Below are 12368 nucleotides of genomic sequence, written 5' to 3'. Positions count from 1 at the left end.
GTGTTAGGATGAAAAGGACAAAGTGTATGTTTTAGTAAATCTCCACATACTTCTGATCAAATACACACTAATGTGCAGACTTAAGATGGCAAAACAATATATGTTAAAAATTAGTGAAAATTAACTTAGACACACATCAGTTTGTTTCAATGTAAAATATATAACTCATGACCACGTCTTGAAATCACAATACAGTTCATTACTGAGATATGATGCCCCTTGCTTGTGGGAATTGTTATTATAATGATTTTGTTGGCAAAACAGCATAAGCGGTGATACACTTGCCTCTTCTCAACGTGGCGGTGGTCATGAACTGGTCAAAACAACGTACCTGTAGCTACATGCAATACATTGTTTTGCCATATACATGTTAACTCAGTAATAGGCTGGGCACCATGCATGGACCACAGAAATGCGCGCTAAATGACATTGTGTTTATACATGTACACACGTCATTGACCAAGACTTACATTGTTTTGCCATAGCAATAGCTTGGTTTCGGTTGATGCAGTAAAACGATATATATTTTGATTTATGCAAATTATTGTAAAAATAGGGGTCTAGTGAAATCAATTTGCATTTAAGATATTGTTGATACTGTTGGTCCTTTAAGGGTAAGACGTGAAGTATCAAACAAAAAAAAAACAATTTTTTCAATTTCAATTCATTTATTTTTTCATTCTTCTTTTTTTCAACAAAACATAACGCATAATATATTTGGAATTACATCATAAACATAAACATTCGACTTTGTAAAAGATAAATGATACAAATAAACAAAAGAATGCATACTGGCAAAAAAGTACAAAGTTATGCTTCAGTTGAGGAAAAAAAAAAAACTCAGAGGTCCACTAAAAAGCGAGCTTGTATGTTGTGAACCACTCAAAAAATGAACAAACTTATGAACAAACAAAAAAAAGAGCAGTACATTTGCAAACATTAAACTCCATTTACTGGAAAAGAGGTTGCATGTCCATACATTGTTTTGCCATCTCAAGGCTGTAATGGTATATAAATGGAGCTTAAAAATATCAAACAAATTTACAAAAAGGGATAGAGATTTGCTTGACTATTTTTATTATTTTGCTCATAAATATGTACCAATGGTCATTTTCAATGTCTGAAAGGGCTGTCCATGTTGGAATCTGTCCCCACATGAGGATGGTATTGGGTGTATGATTGCAAAAGAAGCTGAATTTGTATTAAGCTTTCACTGAAGGATGTTGTAACGTGTAGAAATTACACTGGGGCTATGATGTGGAAACATTTTATGTTTTTGACAAAGACGTTGATATGATTAGTGAATACCCCAGCAAAATTACAATGCATTATGAAAATTTTCTGACTTCTTACAATTTACTATAGGGCAGATATAGGGAACAAGGACATAATAGTGAGTCCATTGTGCAGTTTGAGTGAAGAAAGAAAACTGATGACTTGAATGAAGACACTTACAAAGCAGAACATTATCTCATATAACCAAGTGATGTTTTGTCTTTTCATTAACAGATTGAATTGATTTTACCTGCATTTGAATTCAAATTACAACATGTCCTTTTTTTCTTGCTTTCAGCAAATGTGTAACCAAGATAATTTGTAATTTCATTATGTTTATGTCCTGTTGGAAGGAAAAGTAATAGATCAAATTTATTCATTTTTAAACAATAATCATGAACCAGTCAAGTCATGGCATTGGATACTCTACTATACTCATTATTTGAGCACTGATATACTGGCTGATCAGTGAATTCATTGTTAAAGTCATATACCCTCATCAAAAATCATTTCCTCAAATATTTTTCAGTCTTTTAGTTTATTTTATGTAGCCTCTATCGTGATTTTTTTTTAGGTCAGTTGTAGTCTGTCACCTGATCCAAGATTGACCTGCTATTTTGCCACAAGTTTCAAGATTGAGACACAACCATTTGACTGTCCCAGACATGAAGGCTTTTGTAGCATTTAGCCAACGTGGTCTAGACTTGTATACCCTTTGTGTCTGAATTAAGACTAATCGCGATAAAACAATGATCACATCCAGAGGCCCAGACTGTCCACTAGTTGGCGCCGTAGATCACTGTTGCAAATGCCATCTCAAGTGGGCACGCTTAGTTTTCATTCAAGGCGGCAGAGGTCTTTATCCAAAGGCTAGGGTTTTTGCTGATTGAAAAATTGAATCCATTTGCAATTGCAATTCTGCAACAACAGTTCAATTTTCTGGATATTTTCTGTTCTCCGAGTTGCCTGAAAACAGTACATGACAACCAAATCTGTTTTTGACTGATCGCGTGCGAAATATATTAGCATGGCAAGAATGTGTCAATTCTAAGACTGAAAAGGCTAAATTTGTCATTGTCTTGCAGTCAGGTGTAAATACTGATACATATACAATAAAACTTTTATTTTGTTATTTGTGTATCGTTATCATTTCAAATTGTACTGAATATTATTTATGTTTTTGAAATATCCGTATAAGTTTTGTACTGCATTCCATGACATGTGCTTGTCATATTTGTTTATCCATATACACTCATAGCTCTTTTCTTTTACGTCTGTTTAAATTGTTTAGAATGATAATTCTCTTCTTTGTCAAGTACCACATACCTGGCATTCTAAAACATAACAGTGCTTAATTTACTCTTCATGATATATCATGCAATATCATGCAGAGAACATATCATCATATATTTTATGTTATGTAAGGAATGCATGATTCCAAAGACATAGTTAAATATGTGCACAACAGATGCCTAACAAGCCCAAGTGCATTTTTATTTCACCAATGCAAAAGATGAAGGACCAGAGGGATTGCTTAACTTCTAAACAGCATTGGGAGCACATGCAGTCCAGAATTAGGCCCGAAAGATCATGCATTGTTCGATGAAAAACTTTAATCAAGTGTATGTAATAACTTTGATTCCCAATGCCAGAATTCATGTTCATTGTGCATGACTAGGCACTATAATGAAAATGTTGCATAATATAATTTTCACCAGTGACAACTCATGTATTATATATACATTATTTTCTTTGCAATTTACTGATGTGGTAGTGCATTAAAGGGATGGTATAGTTATGGTTGAGATAGTGAATTCAATTTTTTTTCCCGAGATGATTAGAAACCACTTATATAATTTTAAAAACTGCATAATTCTGAGAGGAATTAAAAGAATATTCAATGAAAAATCAGTTCTAAAATGGCTGACATATCAAAAACAAAGTAAAACAAAGTGATCCTAATAAAAGCTGGGTACCACCTTTTATTAGGGTTACTTTGGTGTGGATATCTCAACCATTTCAAAACCAAATTCCATCAAGTAAACATTGAATTCCTTGTAGAGTTAGCAACACTGTTTCATATTTCATGTGAGGTTTCTCATCTCACAAAAAAGGCTTGGAAACCTGAAGCCCCATCTCAACTAAAACTATATCAAGCCTTTAATTTCTGTTTGCTATTTAAAGGCATCTATCAACATTTCATTACTAACATGAGCTCTTCAATGCAAAATTGTTAGGAGGTTCTAGAAACAGTTACTTAGATATTCTCAGATTGGTAAATTTGGAGCATTTTTATATTTTTATGCTTCTATCACAAAGTGTTGCCAAACACATTATGTTTTGGGGCAGTCCTTCTATCATTTTATCAAATTGTGGGCAATGCAACTTTAGAAATGTTTAAGGTATCCAAATGAAATTTGGCATATGTATATATGAGAGGGCAAAGCTGTGCCTTTCAACTTGTGGGTGCACACACTCAAGGTCATAAGGTCAAGGTCAATACTATAATATCACCCATCTATGTGCAATGCCTGAAGGTATTTTCATGAAACTTTATGTATACACTGTTCATGTAGTACCAGATGAATATTCTAGAGTTAATTTGCAGGTGGGAAAAAGGTCAAGTGAAAATGCTAAAATTTTACTGCTTTTTTCATATTTTGAAAGTAGCTCAAAGTATTGTCATTAAAAATTGATGTGGTTTTACCTGACAATGATTTTCATATCTGGAAAGTAGCTCAAAGTCTTACCTTTAAAATTTGGTGTGATTTTGCCAGACAATGATTTTTCATATGTGGAAAGTAGCTCAAAGTATTGCCTTAAAAATTTGGTATGGTTTTACCAGACTATTATTATTTGCCGATCATGTGAAACTGCTATCTCACATTGGCAAACTGTACCGTGGACAGAAACTTGGGGCGAGCTGTGGGAGAATGCTGGATTATAGCGGAGGCATACCAGTTTTCTTCTCTTGATGGACTGACATAAGGTTGTCTTCCACTATGGATATCTCTCTGTAACTTTGATATATTTTAAGCTGGTTTCTATGTGTCTAGGTATATGCCTGTGTTTTTGACCAAAAGAGGTATATTTTTGTTTCTTTTTCTTCATCATCATCAATCTCATTGTATGCCCATGTGCATGTATTGCACCTTGGTGATGCCTTCACAGTGTAGATGGCCTCCAACAAATTGCAAAATACCCGTCGATATGATCTGAAGCTCATCGCTAATAATACAATTGTATTGATAATGAAGTCATGTTTGTGATGAATGCTCATGTCTGTCAAAACTAGTTTTTCGCACTTTCTGCAGAAATTATAGAGAATTCTTTTCTTCACAATAAAGAACAGAATTACAAATATGTAAAAACCTAGTTTTTGTCATTTGTTTATCTTATTTATGATATCAATTATGTTTCACTTCAAATTTGTAATTTGTAATTTATAAATATTGCCTCAATAGCCATTCATGGTTACTTCTGATAACATGTAATTCAGAATTCAGGTTTTGAAGGGCATTCATTTTAGACTTTCAAGTATGTATCTACACACACACACACACACACACACACACACACACACACACACACACACATATATATATATATATATATATATATATATATGTGTGTGCTGTATATATACAGGGTGGCCCAGAAAGAACAGAAAACCAAAGATCTTTAATTTAAACAATATTGTTACAAATTTGTCATTATTTTGCATACTATTGGAAAGGCCATTCTAATTCCAATAGAATGACACCAAGTTCTTTAATTTTGGCTGATGCGTTGTGAGTTTAGGACCATTTTTGTCCACCCTTGCAATTTTCAAAAAGTGATAATTTTGCACTCTCAGAGGTACCGAAACCAGGGCGAATTCTGCTTGCCATAGAACCAGTAGCATTCACAGTGATATTCACAGTAACACTCACACATTATTCTTAAATGATAAAGGACAATGACAATCACACCGTCCGCCCCACATTCCACACATTGTGCGCTACTAGTTCTATGATTTTGATACATCCCTTTACAAACCCGATATCCTGCCTTCTGAGCGAGGTCAGTCAGGTGCTCTTTCGTCATGCTAGAAAATGAAAGTCCAGGGATTTCTCCATAGATTTTCTTCATTCGGGTAGCCTCACTAATCCAGCGTTAACGGCACATGTAGAAATATATGTATAGGAATTAAGTTTCGTGCACGTATCATACTATGTTGTATGTGTATTTCAGCAATGTAATTGTATTGTGTTATAGTTATTATATGTGATTTTTTAATTCACGGACTGGCCGAAAAACAGCCATTTGGTTGAGCCCAGTACCGTGACAAATTAAAAAATGAAATGAAATGAAATGAAATGAAATGAAATGAAATGAAATGAAATGAAATGAAATGAAATGAAATGAAATGAAATGAAATGAAATGAAATGAAATGAAATGAAATGAAATGAAATGAAATGAAATGAAATGAATTTAACCAAACTTAAACAAATCATATCTTTTGGAAGGGTCGTCTGATTTGCCTAAGTTTCACTGATGTCTATCTACTTATATTTCTTTTATTCATTGAATCCACATTGTATTCACTGTCTCAATACCCCTGTATGTAAAGGGAGGGTCATTGGCTGCTTCTCATTGATTAACGAAAAATTGTGACTTTACATCCTTTTCATCGAGACCAAAGATAAATCAGGGCAGGATATAGATTGACTATGTTCCTTTCATTCTGGAAAATCATGCGCTTGCCCTTACGTATGTGCTTCCTAGCAAGAATGATAAGACCAAAGTTAAACACAAAACTGACTCTGTTCGAGAGGCAAAGAATTACTCATTCATTTGTCACGTTGTTTACATGGCTTGGAGCTTGAGTTTGAGTTTGAGTTTTCAGTTTAGTTTATTCATTCACCGTTAGACTGAAAAAAAGAAGAAGTCTATTTTCACCTGGATAAGTGTTTTGTTCTTTCTTTTTTTTACAGCCAAGTTTTGCCTTTGGTTTTGTCCTATCAGCTGACATTTTTGATTAAACAGACCATGTTGTGATTAGCTTGATGGATTGGTTGTTATCATTAATTGGGTGACAATAACTACGAGAGAACAAACACGTCACCAGAATTTGCTTGAGAACTTGGAGAATAAAACAAAAATATAACAACACGCACGTTAATTTCCCATAATTTCATACGAAGGAAAAAAAAAAACCTGTCCTGCTCTTATGGCAACCCACTGACCCACATCCAGGCAGTCTTCACTTTCTTTTTCTTCTTTTCGAGGGTTAATAATTTATTGTTCGTTGGTATCATCATCTCCTATGCTGATGTGTATAATCTGGTTGCAGCCAACGTCGCATATTACAGTTAAAAGTGAAAATTAAAAACAAAAATGTCATAATAGAGCATCCTGTTAGCCTGATAATTGCTCGTTCATTGAAATCAACCTTCAACATAGTTTGGAATCTGCACTTCATTTTAAGCCCAGCAATATTCGCGTAAATGTCGTCCAGTGGTCTTTACGCCTTCCTTGTTCGGCACCTACATCACGTTGGCTTCGCCGTCGCTATGGTGACTCGTGTAAACATTGGCCGAAGGTCTTGAAAGAGCTTCGCAGTACGTTCTCTCTTCTTCATGCCTCATCGGTTTCCGTCTGTCTTCACGCACTGTGAGCAGGGATCTTCCCGTCCGGTGAAAAGGGGTGGACCAGCGCTTGTGAGACAGATACAAATGACATCGCTTTAGAAAGCTTTCTCCGACTGCTAAAGCCGATATTTGTCTTGTAGCCCGGGGCTATTATTTTGTGCGTCCCATGAACACGGCCGATCGTTTCTCGTGCGATGGGCCGACAACTTTACAGACAAGGTCCTTCATATTTTGATTTGTTTCAACCTCGTTGTCGAAACAAAGGCGTAAAATTGACCTGTGACTGTGGAGTTATTCGACTCTTCTTCTGGAGTGATGGAATTGCAAATTACGAGAACTTGAGCACAGAGAAACAATTTTTTTTATAAAGTGGAAATGAAACAAATGCTTAGAGTTATACATGGCTGGTCTTTTCAAAAAATCTTTTGTTACCCGTCATGAAATCTTGAAAAATCTTGAGAAAGAGAAATAGCATAAAAGTATATCAGAGTAGATACGTTTTAAAGATTGTTTTACGGATCATTTCTGCGGACCAGGAAGCCGAAATGACGATCATAACGGGAACGCCACCACCATTTGGATAAATATATACCAACTTTCTTGTTGTGGAAAAAAGGTCGATTGCACTTACAAATGCAGCAAAAGAACATTTTATATCGAACTAGGATTACAGCCCCATCACTTGCATGGGGACACGATCTCTATAATGTATAAATAAGAATTAGAGTGTATGCCAATGAGAAGTATACAATACGCCGATTATCGTCGCATTTCATTGTATATAGTACAATGTTCTGCATCGGATCACTTGACAGGCCTGGTGTGTCCGAGGATTGTTAAAAAAATGAAACAATAAGCCAGCTGCAGAAAGTTTGCCAAAGGTTTCATGTGCGAATCTTGTCATATCTGCTGATCAGATCCCTTCTCGGTATCTTTCCCTCTATTTATCTATCTATTTGCTTATTTTCATCGTCTCTCCCCCACTACCCCCCCCCCCCCCCCCCATCGGATTCTTCTCTGTTTCTCACAGACTTGGTGTAAGTGGGACTTATACTTAGACTTCAAGGACTGCGATGATCTCCGAAGCTTGCCTTATAGGAATGTATGCCACTACTACGGATTCCCACCAATAAGAAACGTGCGTCATCAGCTAGTGTCTGACGAGGATTCCTGCAGTGAAATCAACCGTCCTCATTGGTTCCTCAAGGACTTCACTGAAACAAACACTAGAAGTTTGCTTTTCTATGATTATATTCAACTCAATTTGATATATAATTGAATCACTTCATGTCCATCGAACAGAAGGCGATACACATTACAAAGTATGCAAGCAAAGTATAGCAGCTATACATTTGTACTTATAATACAAAATATGTTAGCAAAGTAGTTCGTATAAAGCTGTATATATTATTACCATGGCAACAACTTGTTGTCATCAGGATTTCTAATATGTTGGTAATAAAACAAAAAATACGAGCTTTTATGAATAATGTTACAAGAGTTTCCTGTCAGTCGTCCCTAAACAGTATAGTGCTCTATATTCTCGAGGACTCCAAAATGTCGCTGACTTTTCTTTTCCAAATAATCTTGATTTATTCTGCAATTGATTTCTCTTTTTTAGTGAAAACATTCACTTTTAAATTTGTAAACAAAATTTCAGTTACATTCTTCTTCTTTTTTTTTCAATATCAAACTGTGCAAAAATAGGGGAAGATCATGGATTGATAATAAGAATGCATAATACAAGACGGTTTGCATAATGTAAGACGGTTTTCTGCATAATATTGCATCCTCTTGGTTCGATATTGCTCCAAGTCATCTTTACCAGCTGGAATAGTTAGTTTGAACACCACCTACACCAGAAATGCAAAAACTATGAATTATCACATTAAGTCGTCAGATTGTGTACAATTATTTCAATCATTATTTTTTTTCTGTGCGATGCCTGGAAAAATGTATGAGCTGTATACCCCTGATTCCATTCTACAAAAAGAGAAGGTAAAGAAAAAAGTAACTTTCCTGAGAATCTATTTTTCCATCCATTTTTTTTTTTTTTTTTGCTGCAATTTGTAGGTGTTATTACAAGCATGATAATGGTTGGAACATAAAATAACAGAAGACACAAGTTGACATATTATGATAGAAGATTCTTGGACTCCACCCATCATTTACCTGTTCATGTAAGCATTGATTGTTTATAATATGCGATTCTTTGTCTATCTCTCTCGCTTCAGGGGCTTCGAATGAAGTTAATATGCCAATGAGAAAAAAAAAAGTTAATGCATATACATGTCGGAAAGTTCTAATCAATACTTGATCAACACGCTCAAATTATAAAGTTTGATTCGCAATATTGTTCGTAAAAAGTTAATCAAAGAGAAACATTCCGGGTCAACTGTATAAATTCTGCAACAAGATTGGTGGTGTTGGAAATTGGCTCGCCATAAAGAGAAAGAATGAAAAAAAAAGGTCAAATGTCGCGTATGCTTTGTAAGACTGCACGAGTAAGCCTGCCTTTTGTAAGTTTTAGTAGTCCGTCCTTATACTTCTTCTTCTTCTTCTTCTTCTTCTTCTTCTTCTTCTCCTTCTTCTTCTTCTTCTTCTTCTTCTTCTTCTTCTCCTTCTTCTTCTTCTCCTTCTTCTTCTTCTTCTTCTTCTTCTTCTTCTTCTTCTTCTTCTTCATAATTCTTCTTCTTATTTTTCTGTTCTTTGTGGTCAGACCATTCGGGAAAAGGAGCCCATCATAATCAGCGGTTGTTTTTATCCGTAACCTCCCCTAAACTACATCAGACTTAAGTCAGTAAAGTGTTTAAATACAAAACTTAACTGTTTTTCACATTGTGTGTTCTCCGGGGAAGTTTTAAAAAGACGGGAGAAAGAAAATAGGGGCGTCAATACATCAATCGATACATGGCTATATAGATGATGGTACTAACCGCTAATACGAATTATACAGTACAACCACTCGCGGAATATAGACGCTTCTCAGTAGGCTTATCATTAGTGATGGGGGTGTGTCTTTTATCTTCTGGAGAAATCTTGAGGATTTATGATAGGCAGTAGACCAGCACTTGGAGCAAATGCGTTATTTTAAAGTGATTCATCGTTCTAGTGCCTTTCTTTGTTGTACATCCTCTCGGTGAAACTTGTACTTGGATTGTTTTGATTAGACTTGAGGCCAGGAGTGGAGCTAGAGAGGCTACGGTGAAGAACTCGGACAAAGAGAGCGATGTACTGTACAAGGTTTCATTGATCGCTCTTACCCCCATGACAACCGCGACGAAACGAGGCCTGCTTATGCTTAGTGGACAGTTTCAGAGCGTGCGAAGGGTGGAGTACCACAGTGCACGAACAATTATTGTCGCAAATAAGTTCGGAAAGACCAATGTCTACTTATGTGTGTGATAGGACGCTGAAGGTTGGACACTCTCATCTCTTGTCTTGAAATTACGGGATTTATGTCAGTGCAGCTTTCTGAAGGTGAGTTTCCTGAAAACTATTTGATACGTCATACTCTACTCATAAGTCGTTTGTGTGGAAATGGAGTGATATCTTGTAAAAACAATCAACCCTTTTTATACACGAATGCTTCAATTTGTATGTGTCTCGATCACCGTGTTCTTAACGCTTATAATAAAGGTCCTGCGTAACCAATAAGAACAAAGTAGGCGTTCTCGCTATATTTTTTATAACCCTTCCGATTTTATAAGTTTATATACTCTGGTCATTTGTTAGGAATTCCTAATAGCCATACATTGCAGTTTATAATCCACCGAATTGTTACCAACTTTGAGTAAGTAACTAGTATCGGATATGTCCGAGACTCTTCCCGTCTAACTCGGGATGTAAACTTCTCTTCCCATTCGAATCGTAGGATGCGTATCACAACTTCCGTCACTCAGTTGATTAAACTGTATAAAATTGAGTGAAATTTGCAATACATTAATCATTTCATGGCCTGAATGACACAGTATGGAATGAAATTGAACGCTTTTAGTTTGAAAGATGGGAAGACGCCATAGTCTTTTTCAGCAATTAATGGAAAATTTTAATTCAGTATAGGGCAGTATGATAGCCTTGCCAAACTGGTTCATAGAGTCCTAAGTAAATCAATTAATGTAACTTTAGCTTAATTTCTTATAACAGCGTAAGATCGTTCAGCTGCACTGTTAAAGAGATATCAACGAACTTCTAAAGGAGAAAAACATGACATAAGACAAAAATGTGTACCAAAGTACTAATTTAATGGGCATGTCAAGAGATTAATAACACTTAAATTCTGGCTACAGATTCGATATACGTTCACAAGTTGCCCACGAATAGCAATCTGGTGATACCGGAAGTATTTCCATTCCATTGAAAATTTGGTATGATAAGTCAAATTCCTCTGTTTAAGATCGCGGGTGAAAGCGTGTATTCACGGTTATCTTAATATGATTATTATCTGTAATGGAGTAGAGTAGACATGCATATTATACGGAGAGTTACAACAGTGATTATAATTGCCTGGACAAACGTGAAATATAAAATTCATTGTTTAGGCCTGCATGTGGTTCCTGTATATAGAGTAGTATAGGAATATGTTGTTTTAGTTGTATCTATTTATTCATTCGTTTATTCATTCATTCATTCAATCAGGGTAGCCCTTTCAGTTTGATAAGAGTTCTGCCAAGGGGCCCTGCGTGCATAAAACAACCACAGAGTATACGTAACATTAAAAAGATAAAACATGCAGAAATAAATAAAGTACATATACTTAAAATGGAGAATAAATATAAATAATGAAATAAAAAATAGATGATAAGTTTTCATGAGTAAAATGAAACATTGTGTAGATCAAACATCATGCAAACACCGGAAACATAAAAGGCACACAATGATAGGCATGAAATTTACAGGTGAAAAAGATACAGTTAAAAGCTAATAAAATTATTTGAGTTATAGGGGAATATCAAAAATTGCAGTTAAAGCTATACATTTTTGTAGAGATATTAAGAGTTATTAATTTACATTTTCTTTTATATACTTCAAAGCTTTGCACAGTCTATATATTACTGGTAATTGTTCCCAAAGCTTTGGCGAGTGAACATGAAAACGACCTAGTATACAGTCCTTGATGTATTAAAATGGAGGGAATGGTTATATCTGGTAGAGAAGGTTTTACCTCTGTGATGAATCAAACATTGCAGATAATAATGGTGCTAGGTTATTTATAATCTTGAATATAAGCATACATAGGTTGTCAATCAGTAAAACCCTCTATTTTACTGATTGCCAACCTAGTTGGGATATCATAGTTTCCTTGGTGTACATGCAGATATCAATTTGGAGGATCATTCTCGCAAACCGACTTTGTAACTTTTGTAATTTGTTTACGTTTACACATCAAGCAATAAGTCCCCACAAATTGTAGGCCTGCAACGACACTCAAAATTGGGCAATATCAGGCTGTTGTATAT

This window comes from Diadema antillarum, unplaced genomic scaffold (assembly GCF_040938485.1).
Source record: "Diadema antillarum isolate AM-2024a unplaced genomic scaffold, OU_Dant_1.0 seq00001754_RagTag, whole genome shotgun sequence".
NCBI classification, from domain to species: domain Eukaryota; kingdom Metazoa; phylum Echinodermata; class Echinoidea; order Diadematoida; family Diadematidae; genus Diadema; species Diadema antillarum.
Note: the sequence above shows the minus strand (reverse complement) of the source record.